Here is a 25,435-nt window from a genome sequence, read left to right as displayed (position 1 = left end):
TATTGTCTTCTATACAACTCCAGGATTTGTTTGGACATGCATGTTTATACACCTGCTAGTGCCAACGTTTTCAACCCATCATACATGGGAGAGCATGTCTCCAGCTGAAATCAAGTAGAACTATATTGCTGAAGGGGAAAGAACAACAATGTGAAGACTGGAAAGGTGAGCAACTGAAACTCTAGAAAAGCGGGAGCCACAGCAGCAGGAAATATTGCTATCCACCTTATTCACAGTTTTTATTGAGATCAGAGATAGAGAACAACAAATATGACCTGCATCCTAGAGCTCTATGATATTACACTTTCATCTTAGATAAGGCCAGGTTATATCAGGCCAAGGCATAATTTAGCTGGTTTGTACAACTGCTGGAGGGCAAACGGGTAGAACACCTGCATAACAACTTTGTTCCTTAACAGGCCTATTGTCTAATCTGTCAGCCATCTCAACAGATCACCCTTTTTTGACATAACTAGGAAACTAGTTTTATAAATGAGTGAACTGATACTAAATGAAACACGCCTCAGTGCTCATGTGGTCCTTTTTAAAATGCAGATTTCAATCAGTTGGATTCTAACTCTGAACAGGTTTTGTCCCTGCAAGTCTCCAGCTACTGAATGAGGAGCAACGAAGTTTCAGAAATGTCTTAAGTAAAAACAACCACCTATAAAATCATCATGACAGGCTTTTCTAAGCATTCCAAAAACTGTTCTCTCCCTATTTAAGAGAGAATCATATTTATTGTTAAACTTTTAAGCTGAAAAAAATAAGAAAAGTGCTGGTGATGGTTTTCATGCCTGGGGATTCCCACATTATTTTTGCATTTAAAGAACTAATGCAGTGGTTTAATTTACTAAATATAGCCAGAAAACATTTAATCTTAATATTGCTTACTGCAATCCTATTCCTGAAACACTCAAGCTGTCATGAATTAAAAGGGCAAGCCATATTCTAAGAAAAGCAAACTAAAATGCTGCTGGATAAATATTGTAGCATTTTTCATCCCGTGATACTATAAGTCTGCAAAACTGCAGCATAAGGATTGACCAAGAAGCTGGCCTTGACAAGAGAGAGAACAGCCAACTAGGGAGTTAAAGAAGGTAAATGAACAAGTATAACATTGTAATGGATTCCTGGGCATGCTTATTCAGCAGTGAGTAATTATCCATACTATTATCCATGGCAGGGACATCTACCGGAAAGGTCAATTTCTGCCAAACTGTGACTGCAGGGTCATGATCCCCACCCTCTTGTTGCATACACTTACAAATGGGGTGGGGGCTTGGATCGCTATTCTGCATCCGCCATCTTGCAGATTTTGACACACACATACACCTTCTGTGAATACCTATTGTCCATGGGCCTTATTTCCAGGTAAGTGCGCATATAATTATGAATGTTATATATATATACATATATAGAGATCAGAACAGCCACAAAATAGGAATAATCAAAACAAGCTTTTGTGTTTCTTTTCTTTTCCTTTTTTTAAATGATTTGGGAGGGCATATAATCTGCAGCCTGCAAAGCCTCTCCATCTATTGCTTCTGAGAAAATTATTAAATCAATGGAAATAACCACATTCATACTGAAAACTGATTAATTGTTCATGACATTAACATTCGGTTAAATCAAATCTAGTTTTTCTTCTTGTCCAGATGACTTCTTTTTTGGCCTAGCATACCACTCAAAGCCAAATGTGACCTGAACACCTCCCACCCCCAAATTTGGACCTCTCTGTCTTCTACCACACCATCACGGGGCTCATTTAGCTATTGAAGGTCTCTCAGCCATTGAGTTTATATGAGGGGGAGGGATTTTTTTTTTCAATAGCCTCTGTTCATTTAATAAAACAGAACAAAGAGAAGACAAAAAATCACAGAAGAAGGGAAGGGAAAAAAACTCAACAAAAATTATACACACAAGGCTTCTCATATATATATATATATATATATATATATATATATATATGACATTTTACACAACAGTCTCAATAAAGGTTAGACATATTTCATCAAAATCATATTTCATACATAATCTATGTCTATAAGCAACTCATTCATAAATTGCAAATAACATCAGGTCTTCACTCCACTGAGTAACTGAGGCCATAAATTTATCTTTCCACCGTTGAAGGTCTAGTCTCTTAGCAATAAGAAGGTCATGGAGAATCCATTTCCTGAACTGTCTGTTAAAAATAAGGGGGGAAATTTAGATTCCATTCATCCCGGTCCTGGTTAATTTCAGACATAACATCAGGGTGTCTATAAGAACTACCATCCAGAAACTCTTCTTTCCAGCTTCTTGATTAGCAAACTGCAAGAGAGCCTCCCTGCCCAGAATATGGGAACAAAATAATCAATCTATGTAGCATACAGGTACTCTTTTCAGGCCCTGGGCATCATTTAATATCCACCAACATTGTGAAATACTAAAATGGTTGACATCTTCCAAGATTGCTAAAAGTCACAAGATTTTGGCCATCTAATCCTTGGAATCTTGCAGGAATGTTTTTGCCTGAAATCTTACCATATTTAATGTTCTTCTGAGATTTTTACCAATTTTCTTAAATAAAAATAAATTCTAATTAATTTTGTGATTTTTGCAGATATCGCCTACGGATATTACAGGAGGCACCACACTGCAGACCCTTGGGGTGGCCTATGCTAAGCTAAATGGATCAATGGTCTGCATTCAGTATATGGCAGTTCTCCCCAGTGTGGTGCCATCCAAATGTATTTGATTAAATCCTGCCCCAGGGTGATTGGAGTTTCCAGATGTCTGATTCCAACACTTGGAAAGCATCGGGTTGGGTAAGATTAATTCAACACTTCTGTAGGGACCAGCCTGGGGACTCAGGCTGAACTCAATTAACGCTAAAATCAACCTGGCAGCACTCCGGCGTGCCTTAATCTAAGGGCAGGCAGGCTAAAGGGGAAGTAGAGGTGCTTATGATCCAAAAGCATATTAGGTTCACTGCTGCAAATTTTATTTCTTACAAAAGTATTGAAACAACAGCTTAAGGTCTACTGTTCTTTTAAAAGCACCAAGCTAGTACCTTAAGGAACTAGGATATTTTTCCCATATTTGGAGACTCGGGGATGAGATTTTTCCCCTAGTTTTTTTTTAAAATATTCCTTTTTTCATTATGTCTGAATTTTATATAAAATGTCTCCAAAGGTATTGTAAAACTGAGACATACCATGGAAAATAATACTGCAGATGATTGATTATGAAAATGGGAGACACAATATGATCGCATGCCAAAAAAATGAGAGAGCAGACAACATAGCTCAGTTTCCATTTTAAACAAATAGACATTGGAACAATCAGGAAACTGCCAAGGTAAATCAATTCAGCATGGATACAGCACCAACAAAATGAGGCAGATTCAGAGATGGCCGCTGTTATATGTTACAGTGGCAGTGATGAAAGATGCTGTTCTCCTGTTTTGTGTTTTTCTTGAGCCTGGCCAGATTTTGCTCTTCTAGCTTTACATCAAATCCAGCAAGTTCAATGGCAGACTTTTGGCGTTCTTATAACGAGAATCCAAATCTGGCCTAGGCAACTATACAAAGCACTCAGAATATTCTTTCTTCTTGAGGACTTGACACATGATTGACTGCTCCTGATCATCTCTTCACCTCTCATTATGAATATAAACAGAGAAGAAAAGGATTCATTCAACCAAGAAAAGAAACTGTGACAGATACAAAACTAAGCCATTGTCCATCAAAACGTAACAGGCTCCAAGGTCGTGTCACAAGCTGTGCTATTTAAATTCTTCCATCTGCCATCTTCAGTGTTGAAATCAGACCACAGAAAACAGGTCAAACCTGTCTTGCTGCAAGTCTTTAAATATATCAGGACAAAATTATTCGGTACACTTGGTTTGTCATCAGTCATTCGGGGGTGTAACACAGGGTTTAGTATATATCAATCTATGATTTGGTATATATTCTACTAAGCCATGTTTTGTCGAACCAAAGCTTATAGAATAAACCACAATGGTTGGATTCACACAATATGCTGAATCAAATAGGACAAACCATAGTATGGGTTAGCAAATAGGGAGAACCTGACAACATTACGGTTGGTATGATTGATAATACTTCAGATACCATTTTCATAAATTTCATAAATAAACTTTCAGACTTACAAGACTGATGTCAACCTTGCAGGGTTAACCAGACCAGAAGCATAACTAGAAGGACTAGCTGTAACTTTATTGTAAGGTTACATTAACAGAATCTTGCAAGTTTGAAAGTACATGCTTCCCCCTCCCCTTTATAGCCCAAGAAATTAGGGAGGGTCCCTTCTGAGATGTTTGCCATGCTCCCATTGCTTCTGTTGGCTAAGCTGCCTCTTATTTGACCGTTGTCTAGTTTGCGGCTCTTCCTCCTGTATCCCAAGGTCACTTCCACATACTATTACACCTCTCTGTTATACATGATCAAGATGTGACAGTGTACATGATGAGATATGTAATCTGATCAAGATTAATCATGGTTATAATTTCCTGGCTACAGATACATAAAAAATCCATACCTTTGTCCAACTGAACAGGACACTTTGACCCAGGAAGGGCACCAGTGAATTTCACTTCCAATCTTGGATGCTAACCACATGATAGGAAAAACAGGAAACACAAGCCCAGGTATATTCTAAGGATGCAAATTAGTAAAGAGGATTATCAAAAAAATAATAATAACTCAAATGAGATAATTACTTTACCTGGAATAAATATAGGTTAATGCATGTTATGCTAAAAGTTATATAAAAGTAGAAGCTTAATTTCATTCCAGTTGCAGCATAGAAGGCAACTGGGAGGAATAACATCTAGCAGCTAGCTCCATAGTACAGTCAGGATGTGCTCAAGATATGTGGGCATTGATCATGAAGCCTGCTAACTTAATTGGTAAGCCTGTAGGTTGCCAAACATTAGAGCAATGCAAAATCAAAGTCTTCCAGATCCTTACATCTAAATCAAAATAGCCCCAAAGAAAGAGAAAAGATATGCGCCAAACTTTCAAAAACAAAAGATTATTATATAGGAGCAACAAGGAACTGATAGCACCGAGCACAAAGAGGAACCATACAGCCCACAGAGGTAGAAAGTTTTCAACCAAGTTAAAGAACTAAAGGTCACATGGCTATAGCAAACTGTGGAATAAATGCCTGTGACAGTTATACAGGGCAGTATTCTTTTTTGATACGATTCTATTAGACAAGATCTTTAGGAACAGCATGTCTACCAAAAAGGAAATCAGAGGATCCAGCATCTACTGCACCAACCCCTATTTCCATTGTAGTCATAGCAGTAGCAGTTGAGGATATCTGAGTTGCTCCACCTTGGCTCTCTCAGTACCACTGATCATCATGTGCCTACAACAGCATAGGGATCAACCCATTCAAGAGAAGTGGCAGGTTTGATGGCTGCAGTTGCAATCTCAAAATCCTCTCAATATATTTGCGTTTGCCTCCAGTGCCACATGTTCATACCAGGACAATTCTTAGTTCTGAAAAAAAAAGGATAAAATAAGGCACTCTTGTGGAAGCAGAGAACCTGTAATTTTGTATGCTATCTATAAAGCCATGATCTGCCCATAGACCTTTAGTGGCTTAATCCACAAAACACTCCCACCGTGTTCTTTTATTCTACAATTAGAATTAGAATGATACTGGAATTGATCCTGCCTTTTTGTATAAAATTACGATGTCCTTCAGCCCTAACCTCTGAAAATAAAGTTTAAAACATGACTCAGAGTCACAAAAAGATCATCTGCTTCTGGTTTAAATCTTTTATACCCCATCATTCGTCAATCAAGTTCAAAATGGCTGATGAATAAACAATGATAAATAATGAATAAATGAACAATAAATGATAATAAAGTAACAATAAAATTCTAAAATTTAATAATTAAATTAGAAATAAAGCCGTATAAGCAGACATTTCCTAATTTGAGCAAATTAGAATAATTCAAGAGGGTTTTTTATGTTCCAAAATACATGGAATTAAGACATCATTGGCTAAAATATTGTTTTGATGTTCAATGAATGTACAGAGAAACAAAATTGAGTTTGTATACACATTTTTAACTCCTGACTTTTGTACATTCATATGATTGTTAGTATAAATGTAGTCTATTTTCAAATAAACCAATGAATGGCAGAGGTTAGAATGGGACTAATGAGCCACTTCTAACTCACTCTCATATCTAGGCTGGGGCCTGAACAGAATGATAACTGAGATTAAAATGATTTGAAGCTTCTTTGGAATGTTAGCCTCTCAAAAATTATAATTTCCACTCAGGTCAGTTCCTACATGGCAAAGGAAAAGACGTAGCCCTTTTAAAGGCTAAAGCTTGCCAATCTGTAACAGCGGTTAGGCACAAATTAAGACCGCATATTTTAAAGAGTTATAATACATGGACTGGGGCATGATATTTTCTTGATGTTAGTGGACAGCTGGAAAAGTACAGGGACTATCATTTATTTATTTATGTATTCATTCATTCAATTTATCATGGTGTTTCCTGTGGGGGGAGAATAAACTTCAGATTTCCATCCATTCCTAGTAAATGCCTATACTTCTACTAAATGCCTAGGATCACTTTTGCTTAATTAATTCATAGTAAGCCAATTTGAAAATATGGATCTGTTTCATTTACTTGGATCACTCCATGAATAGCTATTTTATAGCTTCCTTCATATTATTCTTTGGAGTTCTGAACTCCCATTCATTTTCCAATGCTACACAACAGATGGACTTGACTTTGGCAAGAATTGATGTCAAGGATTCATCCACCAGTAGCTGAAGCCAATAACCTCCTTCATTCTTTGGCATGCAAAATATTGGGTTTCACATAGAAATGAGGAAAATGCTTTTATATCCATTTGTGTAAAATACAATATATTTGCTCAATAAGCCTAGGCCTACATATTAATCATAAATCAATTATATTTATCCTTAACCTCAGAAACGCTGCATTTCTCTTCCTTTCTTCAGTATGAAATCCAATAGTTTTTTTACAGCAATTATATTGCCTTTCATATAAATGGTAAGCTCATATTGTAATCATTAGTACTGTAGCCAATTCATTTGATATGACTCCAGCATTTATTTGCAGTCAGAATTCTTCCCTCCTCCACCCTGATATTGATCTTTTTTTTATTATTATTATTATTATTAACGGGATATCCTTTTATTTATACTATGAATTTTATACCACACACACACTCTACACAAATGTTTCATATTTAAGAAAGGGGGCTATATAGATAGTGCAGAAAAGAGTCCAAGCTCCTGATTACACTGAGATCTGGGGACCATGTTGATCATGGTAGCAATATGAAATAACAGGAATTCATTTACCGAAAGAAATACTGAGATAGCAGCAGCTTTGAAGAGCCCTAAACTGCCTTAGGGCTTCAGATCAAGTTCATTTCAAGGCTGTGATAAATGCACAGGGATCAAGGTTATTGACAGAAGCTCCCAGGGCGAGGAACTAGAGATCTGGTTTTGTGTTTGAGATCTAGGGTGCCTTTTCAGGGACAAGGTCATATTCAGTCTTGTGTGATGCTAAGTACTGCACTCAAAAACTGAGTAAGATGAAAACAAGGTAAGGGGTAGAATTAGTGTAAACATAATATATCTAAGTCTAAATTTCTGCTTTTTCAGAAAGTTCACTTCAATTTAATCCAATCCTCTAAAGTAATGGCAACATTCTTATTTATCAACCACCAAGAAATATATCCTATTGGCTTATTTATTTATATATATATTTATTAAATTTATATGCCGCCCATCTGCCCCAGAGATGTGCAAAATTGCCCTTTTTTCTTGAAAACATAATCTAGCTTTACCCCAAACAGTTTAATAATCAGGATTGAAACTGGTGGCAATGCCATTTGCTAAAGAAATTTGGCCATTAGTAAGAGATTCTGGGGGTCCACATCAAAGTTGCATCAGAACTGCATTGCACCCTGTTATTCAGTGCCAATTTTCTTCCTTAATTCTTCCTTAATTCAAACATAATTTCTTAGGTTATTTGAATTCACCTCTTGGCTTTCACATAGAATCAAAAACATTAAAGCTGGAGAAGAGTCTGCAGCAGACAATTTGGAAATGGGACAAGATGTCTAGACATAAATCTTTTTAACATTAAACAGACATTTTGATCATAACACAATGCTCAGTTGCTAGCCGGCACATCACTCACTCATCAACTATTTGTTGTTTGTTTTGTTCTTTGGTAAATTATAACCAATTATTTTTCAGTAGGCTTTCATATGATTCCTGAAGCTTTAATGTCATGAAGTATCCCTTCACAAATGTTATGAAAAGAGTGTGATGAAATTCACTCTATGATGGGGGTCAGATACATAGGAATCTAATTCATAATTTTATAATAATGTGTCACTTCCCTTTTAATATTAAGTAATAGCCTCCAAGAATGAGTGGCAACAAATAGATGATCGTATCCTAAACTCTTCTTCTCCTCCCTGGTGCTCTCCAGATGCACTGAGAGGACTAGCTGGGTTGAGGATTCATAAACTTGTGGTTCCAACACATCTGGACAGGACTAAGATGAGGAAACCTGGCTTAAAACCACTTGAGTTAGATCCATGAGGCTTTTGTGGAATGAAGTCTGGATTCAAGTCCCAAAAGCAATATCTTTGCCCATTCATTGAAATTGTTAATTTGAACAGCGCAACCTCTTCCAGTTTTGAAATTCATTTCAAAATTGGAAAAGAGAAAGACAGGCACTTCCTTCAAATGCAAACATTGTCTGTCTGTCTGTCTGTCTGTCTGTCTGTCTGTCTGTCTAGTATTCAGGAAAGTGACTGCTATAACTGGAATGCTTCTAAAGTCCGATTTTAATCAGGTCTCTCATTTAATTCTATTTTAGTGCACACTGCTTCTTAATTAACTTTGAAAAACAGTATCACACTATCACAAGACAATTCACACTGTCACAAGAACTATGTGGCAGAAATTTTTTAAAAAGTCATGTCAGGCATAGAACACCTAATATGTTCAGGATGTTGACATAGCAATTATCGGATCTATAAAATATTAAAATTGAAAGAATGAGTCTAAGACAAATTTCAGAAATGGGTGTAAACTACAGGACTACCATGGTTTGCATAGAGGAACAGTGCCACCTGGTGGTCACCTAATATATTTCAGAAGACTACTCCATACTATATACATAGCTGCCTAAAAAACAAGAAAATGTGCAGGAATATTTAAATATGGTTTTGGGATATAGACTCAAAAACTGAAAAATAGTTTCCCAAACTGAAAGAGCTTCACACATATTTAAAGGGTGAACTTAAAAACATAATGTGAGCTGAGCTCATAACATCTTTTTCACAATCATTAAATTCTCCAAGTGATTATGTGCTATTAAGTTGATAGTGTGCTATCAAACAAAAAGACACTGCATAGAATAGAACTTAACAGGAAAATTACATACATCCTCCTTCTCCCACCTCATGCCAGCCATGGGCTTCCATTCGCATGATCCCTGATCCACATGTTGGCTAGAATTATACGAGTTAAAAATTGAAAAACCAATTTTTCACTGGCAGGAGTTCATACATAGATTTGTTTGTGGTTTAGACTTACATGTAAACCCAGTGCATCAGATAGAAGGTTCAAACAAACTGTATTTTTAGATCTTATATATTTCTTTCCATTAAAAACATTCATAAATTAGCTACTCTATGAATAATATTTATATATAACATTGTATTCCTTCCAAAGCTATATGCTATCTGAAAAATATATAGATACTTACTTTTGAAAGATGAATTCTAGTAGTTTATTAAATCTGTAGCTTTAAATTCACATAGTTGAAATAGGGCATTGGGGAAATTCTAAGTGCCAAAACATTTTTTTTACACAAAAATAAAGTTTTCCTGGTTTCCTTTAAATATGTTATGCATCACCATCTTGAACCATATTTGTTGCAGCTAATACTCAGCTAATCTCAGATACTGAGGCAGCTAACAGCACTCCAACATGAGATTCAAAATTTTACAAACTACTATTGAAGCGGTTTAACATTTTTCTTTTTCTAAGGGAGGAATTGTTTTCCTTTAGGTCAGCAAATATGAAAGGAAGCATGAGGAGAAAACTTACAAAAAATCATTCACTAAAAATAGTGAAGAAATCACACAGAAGTTCAACAGGAAGAACATTTTCAGCAGTGATAGAATATTTCTGGGCAGCGTAAAAGTCTAGTTATAATCAAAGCTTAACAGAAGCTTTTCAAACATTGATCAGCAACAGTATCTTCCTTAGGACAAAATAGCCTAAAACCTTCTATATCTTGCTGCAACCAAAATTTATGTCACCACTTTACTGCATCATTCACTTGTCTGCAAACACTATCTATACAACACTGTCTCTTGGTCCAGAGCAGCCTGCATAACATAGAGCCCACAAATAAACTCGTGCCCGCCAGTGTTTTTTAAAAAGTCAATAAATTCGCCACTGCCACTCTGATACTCAGCTGCCAAGCGCCTACAGCAGTGTTGTCCAAACCTGGCCACTTTAAGATGAGTGGACTTCAACTTCCAGAATTCCCCAGCCAGCCATGGCTGGCTGGGGAATTCTGGAATTGAAGTCCACTCATCTTAAAGTGGCCAGGTTTGGACAACACTGGCCTACAGCATCTCCAGGCTTCACTTCCAGTATTGCTGCTGCTCTGCTAGCTGCTGAACGGTGTATTCCATTGTGGTCCGCAATTCTTTTTAAATTATCAACCTGTTGTGCAAGCCTGGTCCAGAGCTTCTTATATAGCCTTTCCCAAATTGATACCACTGAGATGGATCAGATTATACTATCTCTAGCCAGCATCACCAACATACGTAAATTTGGGGGAGGGGAAAAAGACCTACCCTAAAAACAACTTTCCAGGGAAAACAAAGTACTAGTTTAACTCTATGGTGTCAGATTAGGCAAATAAAATTTACCTCTCCTCAAATACACTTTGCTAGAAAAAGCAAATTCTCAGCTCAGTCTAAAACATTTAGAAGGCCAGGGAATGTGATTGGCTGGGAAAAGATACTAGGAGAAAAACAATGGTTTGAGAAACAAGGGCAAGATAACATAGTAAGATAAAGTGCAGTAAGGAAGGAAGATGACCTTGATGGAGATATGGGTTGTTGCCTAGCAAAAGGGCTGAAGCATTTTTTTTTAATGCCAGAACAACCAAGATAACATCAGGAAACTTCTCAAATGCCTCCCTAAATCACTGAACTTTAAGGAGGAAGAGGCACAGTACAATCAAATTTGCAAGTTTCTATTATAGTTAATCTCAATAAAAGTAGTTTTAGCCCTCCTCTGGAGTTGATTCCTGATCTAGTCCATCTAATGGAGCTAACAGAAACGCCCTAGAAAGAAACAAGGTCAATGAAATACTGCCTCTTTGGGCTTTCAAAATCCCTAGTGACTTTATAGTCCTGACCATTTCCTCATAGTTACATTTCAATTACCTCTCCAGATATAAGATGTGCTATATCCAATCAAATATTCTGTGGTTATCTATACCCGATAAAATATCTTACTGATGAACTCAACCACATGTATGCTCTAATTTGCATAAGTCTATAACTCTCTCCCTTTCTTTAGGTTTGTCTTTGCCTTCAGAGCTGAACAATAAACCAATGTATACTTCAGTGAAGGTGTGCTGGTCTCTGGTTTCAACAAACTCAGAAATTATCCTTCAGTAGTATTCTTCCTTATTTGAAGCCATGTATCCTCTTCAGACTGTGGCTAGGCTGTTGAATCAAACAAGCAGAGAATGAAATCATGAGTACAATAACTCATAACTCAAAATGCAAGCAGGAGATGGGGCATCAAACTTAACTAAACTTCCAAGGCTGAATTCAGAGCCAGTGTGGAGACAACAGCTAGGGTTTCATCAAATCAAGATGGTAATATACAGGTTATTCCAGCAGTAACTCATAGAAACTGAGACCTTAACCAGCCAGAAGTCCAGAACCTCAACTGCTAGTATATGCTGGTCTTTGACTATAATACAGATTTGATTGATCAGAAAAGAATCCATATTTGTCAGTGGGGTCCTACTCCTGAGAAAACTTTTATGTTCTCAAACTCCACCTTTCAGCTAGACTTGTACTTCCTGGAGCTACAGATGGTTTGGTTTCTCCTGTTCTGATGCCACAAGAAGTCCAGGACTTAGCAAAGCCTGGTGTTGTCTTGGAGATTCTAATTATAAAGACTTATCTCCATCTGTTAATAAGGTCCTCCCTACAGAGCTTCTATTTCTTCCAGTCCAAACTCCTCCCCAGTCTCTTATGCTTTCTTCTCACTCTGACAACACAGGTCCTAGGTCTCTGGGTTTTTTAGTGATTTAAGATGGAAACAACAAGATCACATCAAAAGTTATGAAAATATTAGAAAATATAACAGAGCTATAATTTGAGTTCAGTTTTATTTATTTGATTTAGGCATTGCCCAGATCCAGATATTTATGGGCAGCTCATAATATTAAAAAATGGTGTTTTTTTTTTAAATGGTCTAATGGCAAATCCAGCCAACACCACAAAAACATATATCACACACCCCACAAGGGGCTCCAGCCACTCTAGCCCAAAACCTGGGAGAAGAGCCAGGTCTTTAAGGACGTCTGGAATGCCATCTGAGTGGGAACCACCCAGATTTCTGTTTTATAATGCCTGGGTTAGGCATTATAAAGAGCTAATACGCTATTCCAAGGAATGCTGTCTTAAAATCTTAACCTAAATTGAGTGTAGCGTACAGACTACTTCTGTGATTTTAAGTAGCAAAGTGAGAACTGGGATTGTAGATGGAACTCTACCTTACTTAATGTCTTAGAATTCAAAGGCTAAGGTCTGTCCAAGTGCATTTCTTCGGTACTGCACCACCCTGGTCCCAGCAAATCTTATTTCTAAGTTAATATGCACGATTGCACTTTAATCAACTTTTATTTTTATGAAATATTATGAACTATTATTGTTGTTGTTTTAATAGTAGTTAAGCAAGTTTTTGAACTATGATCTGGTTTGTATCTGGCTTACTCAGTGTACAAGCCAAAAATTCAAGTTCACTAACAAATCACGGAAGGGGCATCTGTGACTTGTCAGTCACTGCCTGCTAGAAGGAGAACAATTATGCATTATGCATTATTAGGATCACTCAAGATAAATCTTTCCTTTTCAACAATTAATGTAACATGCAAACATGGCCATTGATTATTTTAAAATGGACTCATCCCAAATGTCTATCAACCTGAAATTTACCTAATTCAGTTTATCTAGTGATTGTGGATGTGGATTGTGGATAATGAAAGGCATAAGGATCCTTTAAGGGATCACAGAAATTTTACAGAAGTATATAATTGGATAGGAAATTGGGGAATCTTTCATGGCAATGGTTCCTATTGTACAACCCTCCAAGTCTTTTTAAGGTAAATTACCACATTACACTTTGATACCTGGCTCAAACATAATCAAGTGACCTTTCATCACTTTAGGCAAGAACAAAATTAAACATGTTAGTAAAGTGTGAATGAATAATTCAAAACAGAAATATTAATAAAACTTGTAATAACATTTTAAAAATTAGTTTGAGGGTGGGGACAATCCAGACTGGGAGCATACATAAAAGGAGAGATTTAACTTTTTGTATAGTCCCTGTAAAGATTTTATTTACTTAGCATTCACATGAAGACAAATGAACTATTTTGTATTTATTTTAATATAGTAAGTTACATGCCAAAATATAGAGAAAAAAGCAAGGGAAAGATTGTAGCCAGAACAGTCATATAAAGTTTCATTTTTATGGTAGATATTATGGTAAGTTAAGATTTAGCTTTCTTGGAAATTCATTTGCCTTGCAAGAATGTTATTAATGAGTCTGGTGAATGAGAAGAAAGATTTATTACATATACTGTAAGGGAAAATTCTAATTACTTTTCATCATTATTTTTTGTAGATCATGATTTAATGAGAGATTTTTCCCTTGTCCCATTTTTAACACATGCAAATTGATAGGTGAGGACTAAAGTGAGCTCTTACATGACAGTAGAAATCTGTACTCACTCAGTACAATAATGTGCATTACAAATTATTGGTGTACAATTTTGCTGGTATATGAGAACTCTGCAGGGACACAACTATATCCCTTTTTAAAGCGTTCATGTTATTACATATGTTACATATGTAACATATGTACATATGTTAGAGATTGGAAACAGGTAAGTAAATAAAACAGTGAAAGACTTGTGATTCTTTAGATTTCTGAGAATCTTCTTTTCCTTTAAAGAAAAATCAATCTGAAACACAGTTAAAAAGTAAAATTTGAGCAAATAGCCAATTCCTTTTAAGTCCATAAAGAGCAAAAGAGAGATATAGCAACCTACCGAAATTGGGTATTGTTGGAAACAACTCCAACACCCCCTGACCACTGGCTAGAATTAATGGAGCTCACCAGAGTATGTTTCAACCTATTCATAGATAGTACCACTTTCACCTGGTCACTATCTTGTACTACAGATTGCTTTTGCAAGGTACTAAGTTAACTAAAAAGGGACAAATCCTAAACAGAAAACAATAGAAAAGTTGCATTTCCATTCATCCTATTTCTTGTTCCCCATGTCCTTGTATGATGTAAAGCAGTGTTTCTTAAACTTTTCTCTCTCAGGACCCTTCCCTCTTTTAAAAATTGTGGAGGACCCCAAAAGAGTTTTTGTATGTGTTATATTTATCAATATTTACTGCATTAAAATTAATATTGATGCATTCTCTGCCATTACCCCTTCTCACAATGGTTTGATGGGATTTTAATATTGTATTATTTTTCAACATAGGCTGGCAAATAATTTTGATTTTGCAGACCCCTGAGAGACTCTTGGGGAAACCCCAGGGGTTCTTGGACCATACTTGGAGAAACACCAATGTAAAGTTATATGAAGAAATTACATTTTACTGCACGTTCATAAGTCCTACAAAGAATGCAAGTAGTAATCACAGCACTATTTTCAAATTATTTACAGATGAATTGTTTTATACTCTAGAATCTGTCCAGATAACAATATCAGAATGATTAGTGTATAGTCTACATATCCTCCCATTCCCCATTTTTGAAGATAGGAATATTTGACTTCCTTCAGCAGTCTGCCACACTTTACCTGTTCTCTAAGATGTGTCAGATGACAACCAGCTAGAGCATTAGCAAGTTCCTTCAGTAGCCTCAGATGCAATTCACCTGGCCTAGAGATTTAAACCTATTCAAAGAGGCATTCCTTCACTCTTTTTGTATCAGTCTCCAGCTCCTTTCTCTTCATTCTGTTCTTCACAGTTCCATAGGGAATCGCATCCAACCTTGTTGGAAATGACTGAACCAAAATAGGAGTTGAGTAATTCTGCCTTTTCTTTGTTACTTGTTAGCATTTAGCCATATTCACTAAGCAGCTGATATATAAATCATTTTCTCTTCCTTTTGTGCTGAGCATAGCCAAAGAGCCTTGTGCTGTTCTTAGATGTTTTCCCCACCCCACAGCTCATTTTGAGCTTTTGTTACTTTGACACTATCTCTACAGTTCCATATTTGTTGTACTCTTCCTAGTTTATCTGTTACCACTTCCTGCTGTTAGCTCTTTGAGATAGGCCAGACCAAGAAACCATCTTCACAAATTTGGCTGGAATATATTTATTGATGAAGGCTACAGTAACAGCATCTTGAAAGCCTGACTGCATTTTCCCTTCCCTCCCTCTTATACCCCAGAGAACTGGAGTGGAGCCACTCCGACTTTCTTTCTAATGTTTTATTTCCCATGCTTGAAGTATATTTTTGACCAAATTATTGTAAGCATATCTGCAGTTTCTCCAAGGTCATTTCTGTGCTTCTCTACACCTACATCTGCCTTTTCATTATCAGATCTTTGCTAAAAGTTTCACACAACCACATTATCCTTCTATTGTCTATTTATCTTGTCAGAATTGATTATGCTTTGAATGCAATTTTTGTAGGCACTCTCACCCATTTTCAGCTGTTTTTGCCACTGGCTTTTCTAGGGCCTTCCTCCATTCTTGGAAGAGAAAGTTGTCATACTCTGGATCAGACCAACGATGGCTGAGGGCTATAAGGCATTTAGAAGATAGGACAAGATAGGGAGTGGTGAGGCGAGAAAGCTGGCACTATATGTCTGTCCAATGAGCTGTTCAGATTGAGGCACATATTCCAGTTCCAGGTTTGCTGCAGCTTGCCTGATGCTGGAAAAGTTATTTCAACATACTGCAGCAAAGTTCACCTCATTGTGAAACTGTGAAACAATTTATTTCAGGTTTCACAGTTCTGGGGAGCTAACACTCCCAACTGCTTGCATAATACTTACACATAATATACTCCTTTTAAATGATTTTTAAAAGAGCGGCTGAAAATGACACCATGACAAGCACTACATTACAAATACTTTATTTTATTTTAATAGGATTCATGCAGAATCAATACATAGGTTACCATTTTTAAAATATTCATGCATTTGGAAAATAATTTTGTCCTTCTAGTAAATGTGCAAAACAAAGAATTAATCAAGTTAAAGATCTGCTGTGATTCAGCTCTGGCAATTCCTTTTAGCTTTTGTTTCAGGAAACTGCTTTGTTCCAAAATTTATTGTTAAGTTTGTCCATAAACTGATTTTTAAAGGAAAAACAAAGAGAGATGACTGCTTTTTAAAGGTTTCATATGAAAAAGAATAGTCGTGAGTTCAAAATATTAACAGTAAACCAGAACTGAAATGATTACCTATGAACTGAAACTGAATAGCCAAAAATAGATCAATAAAATGTTTGTATGAATCAAATAGAGGCTCACAGAATTATTCGGCTCTTATGAAAGCAAAGGGAATGTAAAGTTTAAGATATACATAACTGGCAAATTTATGTGTGAAATTCAGCTCATCCTATCAGGAGAAAGAAAACAGCCTTATTTGGATTTGTGGGAGAAAATAACATTCTCCTTATAGTTAGCCAATTTATCCTATTTCCACCCTCTGGCTAATTTAACTGAAAACGTTAAATCAAATGTTTTCCTCCTTGTCTTCACTTATTGAACTTGTTAGCATTATCTTAAGCTTCCTAAGACAGCCCTATCTTCCGAACTCTTTTCTCACTAGGAGGGACCAGGCTTCCTCCACTTTCCATCCAGAAGTGTAGACTTCATTCCACTAAGAATTCTCAGTGATGACCATTCCAGCTAGGGAATTCTGGGAGTAAGTGCATGTATCTGGAGTCTACACAGTCAGGGAAGGCTGGTAAACTCCCTCCTTTGTGGATTTTTTCAACACCCAATCTAGCACACTAGTCCCTTCCTGGAAATGTACTGATTCTCGTTCACCTTCAAGCAACAGGAACATTTGCAAACATTCTTTAGGTATCACAGCACTAGTAATGCTCACGGAATTTACGAACAATGGCTTAATGTTTTTTTCTAGGCAGTTTTCCAGAGATTGAAAATTATGTGATCACATATTAATGAATTTACAAAGGATAATATAATGCTTAGGGAAAACAGCAGAAACATTAGTACTGCTTGTGACGTACCAATACATTTTATGTGAGTTAGCTTTCCTTCACCGCCTAAAAGTCAACTTGTGTGCAGAATCCCAAACTTGGTCAGATAAACATCAGTAGAAAAAGATGCAGCTTGGTTTAGAAAGGTCTGCTTCCAGGATGAACACATGTACAAACAAAACACAGAGCTACGGTCTTCTACTTTCATTTTTTAAAAAATGCCTCTTGAGACTTATGTAATGTCTTATTACTCTTATAAAGACAGATATGGGAGGCAGACATGCTGCAGGAGATAGTTTCATATCTATAAAAATAAGAATCTTTAAAAATTAAAACCTGATTAGTTATATGTCTGGTAGGCATTAAGGATATCCATGGGTACCATCTTGATTTGAAGATAGTTATGTCCATGGAGACACCAGCCATAGCTGGGCAAATTACCACTGAAGGCTTCCAAATAAGGATTTTTCTTGTATAATTAATTCTACGCTTACCTGCATAATCTTCTGAATTTTTCCATTTGCAACCCTCTAGTATTCCCTCACCACTTCATTGATTTTCTTTTTTCTTATCACAGAAAATCCTTTTGGAAGGAGAAACTGAAGAGATGCACTATGTGTTTTGATTCCTAGCGCTAGAAGTCAAACACCTGGATACAATCTGCATGGCTCTTATGCAGCTCTGAATCATATTCAGAGGAATCACCTCATTCCACCTTCCTCAGCCTGATGTGTTGACTGTAATTCTCATTAAATCAGATAACAAGGTATGTTCAGGTTGAGTATGATGGGAACAATAATCAAACCAAGTGGAGGGTATCAGGTTGGGGAGGTTGCCCTAAGACAGATTCTTGAACCATTATTCACTTTAGCATTGGCAACTAATGATTAGTGACACTGTATCAAGTAACACAGATGTCACAGTTTTAAATTATTATACAACAGCCTTTTAAAATATATAATACAAAAAGGAGATAGCACACAGAGAGACTGGCATTAAATGGATTTCTTTCCTATTTATATCCCATATTAATTCCTATTCCATGTTTTTATTAAGTGGATTGAACCCATGAGTTCTTATAAAAAGCATTTTACAGGAGAAACTAAATTGCTGCTATAAGCTACTCTTAATACATTCTACTTTAACATAAGTAGCAGCAGCAATAGTAGAAGTGACCAAATGAATGCTTTCATTTCCATTATATTTAGGCCATCTTAATAAAGCCCCTGTTCTGAATTTCAATAATTCCTAGATCATATCTTCTGTAACCATAAAAATGATTTTTATATCTCTTAGGCACACTTGAGAAACCAGGAAAGATTACACAATTTATCAGTTTAAAATCCAGGCTTAGGCCTAAACATGACCATTACTGGTTATATGGACAGAGCTGACAAGTTCTCTAAGCATACTGGGTTGAGATTTATAACTATAATATTTAGGTACAATAACATTGGATATGAACCAAATGAAAGACAGAATGTTTTCATTCATAGTAAATCCATTTTGTAATGAAAAAAATCTTGTTACTATCATACTGATTTACTGCTATTCCCATCAGTTTTTCAGTTAATGAAATGAATTGGAAAGCCAGTAATTTTTCTGGGAGATACTGAGAAATATTTCAGTGTTTAAACAGTCTGAATTTTGTATTAAAGCAGAATAGAAAAATGGCTTTTGTATCAACATTATCATCTTCCCTACATCATAATAGCCTCGTTCCATTCCATTAATCACTGGACTGTGTATGCTGAAAATGCAAACTTCATATTATTCCTAATAACATTTGGGACGTAAGTAATTCTGATAACTTTCAATGGAATAATTCATAAGCGTCTACTAATATTAATATAGGAAGCTGCCTTATACAGTCCTAGACAATTTGTCCATTTAGGCCAGGATCATCTTCTCCAACCCCTTCATGGATCACTGCCTTGTCGTGGCGAAGGGGCTTGCATAACTCAGTGAAGCCATGAGCTATACCGTGCAGGGCCACCCAAGACGGACAGGTCATGACAGACAGTTCTGACAAAATGTGGTCCACTGGAGAAGGAAATGGCAACCCACTCCAGTATCCTTGCCAAGAAAACCCCATGGACAATGTTAAAAGGCTAAAAGATATGACACCAGAAGATGAGCCCCTCAGGTCGGAAGGTGTCCAATATGCTACTGGGGAAGAGCGGAGGGCAATTCCAAGTAGCTCCAGAAAGAGTGAAGCGGCTGGGCCAAAGCCGAAAGGACGTTCAGCTGTGGATGTATCTGGAAGCGAAAAGAAGGTCTGATGCTGTAAAGAACAATATTGTATTGGTACCTGGAATGTAAGATCTATGAACCAAGGCAAGCTGGATGTGATCAAACATAAGATGACAAGATTGAACATCGACATCTTGGGAATCAGCGAACTGAAATGGACGGGAATGGGTGAATTTAATTCAGGTGACCATTATATCTACTACTGTGGCCAAGAAACCCTTAGAAGAAATGGAGTTGCACTCATAGTCAATAAGACCTCAAAAACGACAGAATGATCTCAGTGCATATCCAAGGCAAACCATTCAACATCACAGTAATCCAACTCTATGCCCCAACCACTGATGCCGAAGAAGCTGAAGTTGACCGGTTCTATGAAGATCTACAACATCTTCTAGAACTAGCACCAAAAAAAGATGTCCTTTTCATCATAGGGGATTGGAATGCTAAAGTAGGAAGTCAAGGAGTAATCGGAATAACAGGCAAGTTTGGCCTTGGAGTACAAAATGAAGCAGGGCAAAGGCTAATAGAGTTCTGTCAAGAGAACAAGCTGGTCACAGCAAACACTCTTTTCCAACAACACAAGAGATGACTCTACACATGGACATCACCAGATGGTCAATACTGAAACCAGATTGATTATATACTTTGCAGCCAAAGATGGAGAAGCTCTATGCAGACAGCAAAAACAAGACCAGGAGCTGACTGTGGCTCAGATCATGAGCTGCTTACTGCAAAATTTAGGCTTAAATTGAAGAACGTAGGGAAAACCACTAGACCACTCAGGTATGACTTAGATCATATTCCTTGTGAGTACACAGTGAACGTGATGAATAGATTTAGAGGATTAGATTGGTAGACAGAGTGCCTGAAGAACTATAGACAGAGGTCCGTAACATTGTACAGGAGGCAGCAACTAAAACCATCCCAAAGAAAAGAAATGCAAGAAAGCAAAATGGCTGTCTGATGAGGCTTTACAAATAGCTGTGGAAAGAAGGAATGCGAAAAGCAAGGGTGAAAGGAAAAGATATAAGCAACTAATGCAGATTTCCAGAGAATAGCAAGGAGAGATAAGAAGGCCTTCTTAAATGAACAATGCAAAGAAATCGAGGAAAACAATAGAATGGGGAAGACTAGAGATCTCTTCAAGAAAATTGGAGATATCAAAGGAATGTTTAGTGCAAAGATGGGCATGATAAAGGACAAAAAAGGCAGGGACCTAACAGAAGCAGAAGAGATTAAGAAGACGTGGCAAGAATACACAGAAGAACAATACAAGAAAGATCTTAATGTCCCTGATGTCCATATTGGTGTGGTCACTGACCTTGAGCCAGACATCGTAGAGAGTGAAGTCAAGTGGGCCTTAGGAAGCATTGCTAACAACAAAGCTAGTGGAGATTAGAGTATTCCAGCTGAGTTATTTAAAATACTAAAAGATGATGCTGTTAAAGTGCTGCACTCAATATGCCAGCAAGTTTGGAAAATGCAACAGTGGCCACGGGATTGGAAAAGGTCAGTTTACGTTCCAATTCCAAAGAAGGGCAATGCCAAAGAATGCTCAAACTATCACACAATTGCACTCATTTCACATGCTAGCAAGGTTATGCTCAAAATCCTACAAGCTAGGCTTCAGCAGTATGTGAACCGAGAACTACCAGATGTACAAGCTGGGTTTCGAAGAGGCAGAGGAACTAGAGATCAAATTGTCAACATTCGCTGGATCACGGAGAAAGCATGAGAGTTCCAGAAAAACATCTACTTCATTGACTATGCAATAGCCTTCGATTGTGTGGATCACAACAAACTGTGGCAAATTCTTAAAGAGATGGGGGTACCAGACTACCTTACCTGTCTCCTGAGAAATCTGTATGTGGGCCAAGATGCAACAGTTAGAACCAGTCACGGAACAACCGATTGGTTCAAAATAGGGAAAGTAGTACGACAAGGCTGTATACTGTCACCCTGCTTATTTAACCTATATGCAGAGTACATCATGAGAAATGCCAGGCTGGAACAATCACAAGCCAGAATTAAGATTGCAGGGAGAAACATCAATAACCTCAGATATGCAGATGATACCACCCTAATGGCAGAAAGTGAAGAAGAACTAAAGAGCCTCTTGATGAGGGTGAAAGAGGAGAGTGCGAAAGCTGGCTTGAAACTCAACATTAAAAAAACATCTGGACCCATCAATTCCTGGCAAATAGAAGGGGTAGCAATGGAAGCAGTAAGAGACTTCATTTATTTGGGCTCCAAGATCACCGCAGACGGAAACTGCAGCCATGAAATTAAAAGACGCTTGCTCCTTGGGAGGAAAGCTATGGCAAACCTAGGTAGCATATTAAAAAGCAGAGACGTCACCTTGCTGACAAAGTTCCGCATAGTCAAAGCTGTGGTTTTTCCAGTAGTAATGTATGGCTGTGAGAGCTGGACCATAAAGAAGGCTGAGCGCTGAAGAATTGATGCCTTTGAACTGTGGTGCTGGAGAAGACTCTTAAGAGTCCCCTGGAGTGCTAGGAGGTCAAACCAGTCAATCTTAAAGGAAATCAACCCTGATTGCTCATTGGAAGGATTGATAATGAAGCTCAAGCTCAGATACTTTGGTCACCTAATGCGAAGAGAGGACTCTTTGGAAAAGACCCTGATGCTGGGAAAGATTGAAGGCAAAAGGAGAAGAGGACGGCAGAGGATGAGATGGTTAGATAGCATCACTGAAGCAATGAGCATGAAACTGAGCAAACTCAGGGAGGCAGTGTAGGACAGGAAGGCCTGGCGCGATATGGTTCATGGGGTCACAAAGAGTCGAACACGACTTAACGACTGAACAACAACATCTTCTCCAAGGTCTCGGGCAAAACAGAAGTTCTCTTTCTTAGCCTATTAATTGGAGATGCCATGTTTTTGACTATATGACAAGCTTCCACTCTACTTCTCAGCTATGATTCTGACCCAAAATAGGATATAAACATCTGTATTTTATTCCAACACCTTTGCAATCAAATGGATTGGATGGGCAGATACAATGGATCTAGAGTTCTCTCCCCCCACCCCCACCCCATGTTTCTATTAGAACATGAGTAAAGCCATTTTTGCTATCTTCCACGTAAGATATACCTCCACTGTCTGTCATGGACATGCGTACCTTTCTTTAACATGTCCAGATTTCATTATCTAATTTACCCTCACAACATTGATATTCCTTTTCGTTAGGGGGGCACTAAGATCAAAAGAATGGCAACTTGTCTAAGGAGAGCTAGTAAGGCACAGATGACCTTCAATTAAGGATTTCCTGGTTCATAGCTTTTATGCATTCATGCATGCATTTAAGCTATTTATATACTGCTTTAACTACAATGTGACTTTAGGATGGATCACAATAATTAAAAATATAGCTTCAATAAAACAACAAAACAGAAGTTTATAGCATCAGTAAAGGCTTACAGATATACCATATTTGTATTGTTTTCAGTAAAAGACTGTAAAAGAGGCATTGCATTCTCAGTCCTGCAAAACATGTTATGAAATCAGTTCTACATCTTAAGCTCAGTAATTGTCATTCAATGAATATGAGAAGCCCGAGCCCTCTAAAATTTTGCTAAGGCTCTTGCTCTACTCATACCGGTAAAACAACCACAAAATAAATGAACCGCAAATTAGGCCTCTTCCTCATTCTTTCTCTTCTGCTTCTTCTTTCCAAAATTAAAGTTGTCATTCTACCAAAATTATGATCCTTGATAGATGTAATTATACTTATAAAAAAGAATCAGAAGGTGCAAAATCCAAATGCAGATACAGTAGATGCCGTTGATGTTAGTGCTTTAAGGATTCACACATATAGTTGATGACAGACTTTGTAGCATTGTGCAAGTGTATAGATTCTAAAGTCTGTTACAAATAAGAATGTAAATGATTACACATCAAACCATAAAATGTTGGGTTCGTTAATAAATGGACAGCAGGGACTAGCTACTCTATAGAACAGGGAAAGGAAATCTGAGGACCTAGAACCATTGTTGGATCACAGGTACTAAAAATAGGTGACACTTGTTCCTTCCATTTTGTGGCATAAGCATGAAACCACAAAAAACTGTAGTTATCTTCATTTTTAAAAGCTTAAAATGAAGCTTCAGTAGTTTTTAAAAACAAGAAAAACCTCAAACCTTCCCTTCCCCACAGAAACCCCAGCAAAGAAGCAGAAAACCCTGTTTGGGCTCACATATATAACACCATTACACCAACTACATGCTGTACAAATATGAAGTGTGGTGGCGTCCAGCCAGCAAAAAATGGCCAGCCTTGCTATAGATGAAGTCGTTCACCTGCATTAATCTTCCAGCCACTATGACAGCAGGTCACTTTCATGTACAACAGGATGTGAAGGGGCATTGCTAACGGGATAGGCAGGTGGGGAGCCAGGCTGAAGGGCATGAAACTAGATAATGAAGCATTTCCTTCACATTTTAACAGGCCCTGAAAAATAAGTCATATTCAAGTATGAAATTCAGTTTCTAGAAGATGGTCTCCCCAAATGAAAGGATCCAAAGTATTTTCTGAATGGGATTCAGAAACTGATTTTTAGCAAGTTTTTGACAAGCTACAGCACTAAATTGACTATGCTTATCTTTGGGGAGATTTTGTTTTCAGAACATGTAGTTTGGAATCACAAATGTTTCTGTGCTTTCAAATTGTAAGGTTCGCTAGCCTGGATTCTATGATTTCCAATGAGACTCCAGACAGAGATTTTTCCAAAGCAAATACAGCTTTTATTTCTGGCCAGAAGAAAAGCAGGGTGGACTAGTCTCTGGCTGACTGGCAGAGAAAAGACAGAGAACAGCCACACCCTAAAACAGTTTACAACCGCTTTTATACCTTTTTGTCATCAGGAAGCATCTAGGAGGAGGGTCACACACACAAGTGTACCCGCCTTCCAAGGTTGTCAAAACATTAGCTTAAGCAGCATAAACCAATAGTTAAGTTTCTAGTCCTCACTTGTTCCAGGGGTTCCTCATATGCAGAGGATGTGGTGGCATTGTGTGGTTAGAGGCAAGAGCAGATGCAAAAGTTCATGCATGCTCAGGAAATGTGTCTAGGAGCTGGGAGGAGGAAAGGGGAAAACTGCAGACGTTTCCCCTTTTCAGGACCTCTGATACGAGCAAGCAAGACATTTGGCCTTTAGCTTAACCACATCTTCCCATTTCTTTTTGCAACTCTGCAAACTGTTAAAAATGTCCCTTTACAATCAGCATAGCTTTTACAGTGGTACCTCGGGATACAAACGCCTCTACTAACGTACGTTTCCAGTTACGACCAGCTTTGGCAGTGAACATTTACCTCGGGTTACGAACTCGCCTCTACTTACGAACCGGATCCGCGGCCATATTCCCTGCTGCCACGCGGTCGCGGCTTCCTGTGGGCGAGGTCGCGGTAGCAAGGAGACGTTTGGTGAGGCTTGTGGTGTGTTTTGCGGTGTTTTGCGAAGGTTTTTGGTGTGCGTGTTAGCATGGCTCCAAAGAAAATGCAGAGCAGGCTTGGCGGGAGTAAGGCTCTGAAGAGAAAATTGCCTCGGGTTGGGACCAAATTCGGAGGGCGGAACGGATTAACCGGATTTACATTG

General features: G+C 37.6%; 1 long non-coding RNA gene across 4 annotated transcripts in view; it reads right to left on the bottom strand.

Annotated features, from left to right (window-relative positions):
• Positions 1-1,965: 1,965 nt before the first annotated feature.
• The window catches only part of LOC112541816 (uncharacterized), a 28,140-nt gene continuing 4,670 nt past the window's right edge, over positions 1,966-25,435 (bottom strand). The window contains exons 2-4 of one of the 4 annotated variants that reach the window (XR_015794601.1): positions 5,296-5,519; positions 4,549-4,664; positions 1,966-3,646 (exon numbers count right to left, since the gene is read on the bottom strand). This is a non-coding gene — a long non-coding RNA (uncharacterized LOC112541816). The remainder of the gene's footprint in view (positions 3,647-4,548; positions 4,665-5,295; positions 5,520-25,435) is intronic. The other 3 variants (XR_015794599.1, XR_015794602.1, XR_015794600.1) reach the window with 3 other exon arrangements.

This window comes from Python bivittatus, unplaced genomic scaffold (assembly GCF_059951505.1).
Source record: "Python bivittatus isolate LINGU-HERP-01145 unplaced genomic scaffold, Pbiv_v1 ctg000070_np1212, whole genome shotgun sequence".
Taxonomy (NCBI): Eukaryota; Metazoa; Chordata; class Lepidosauria; order Squamata; family Pythonidae; genus Python; species Python bivittatus.
This window is presented reverse-complemented; position numbering and strand designations above follow the sequence as displayed.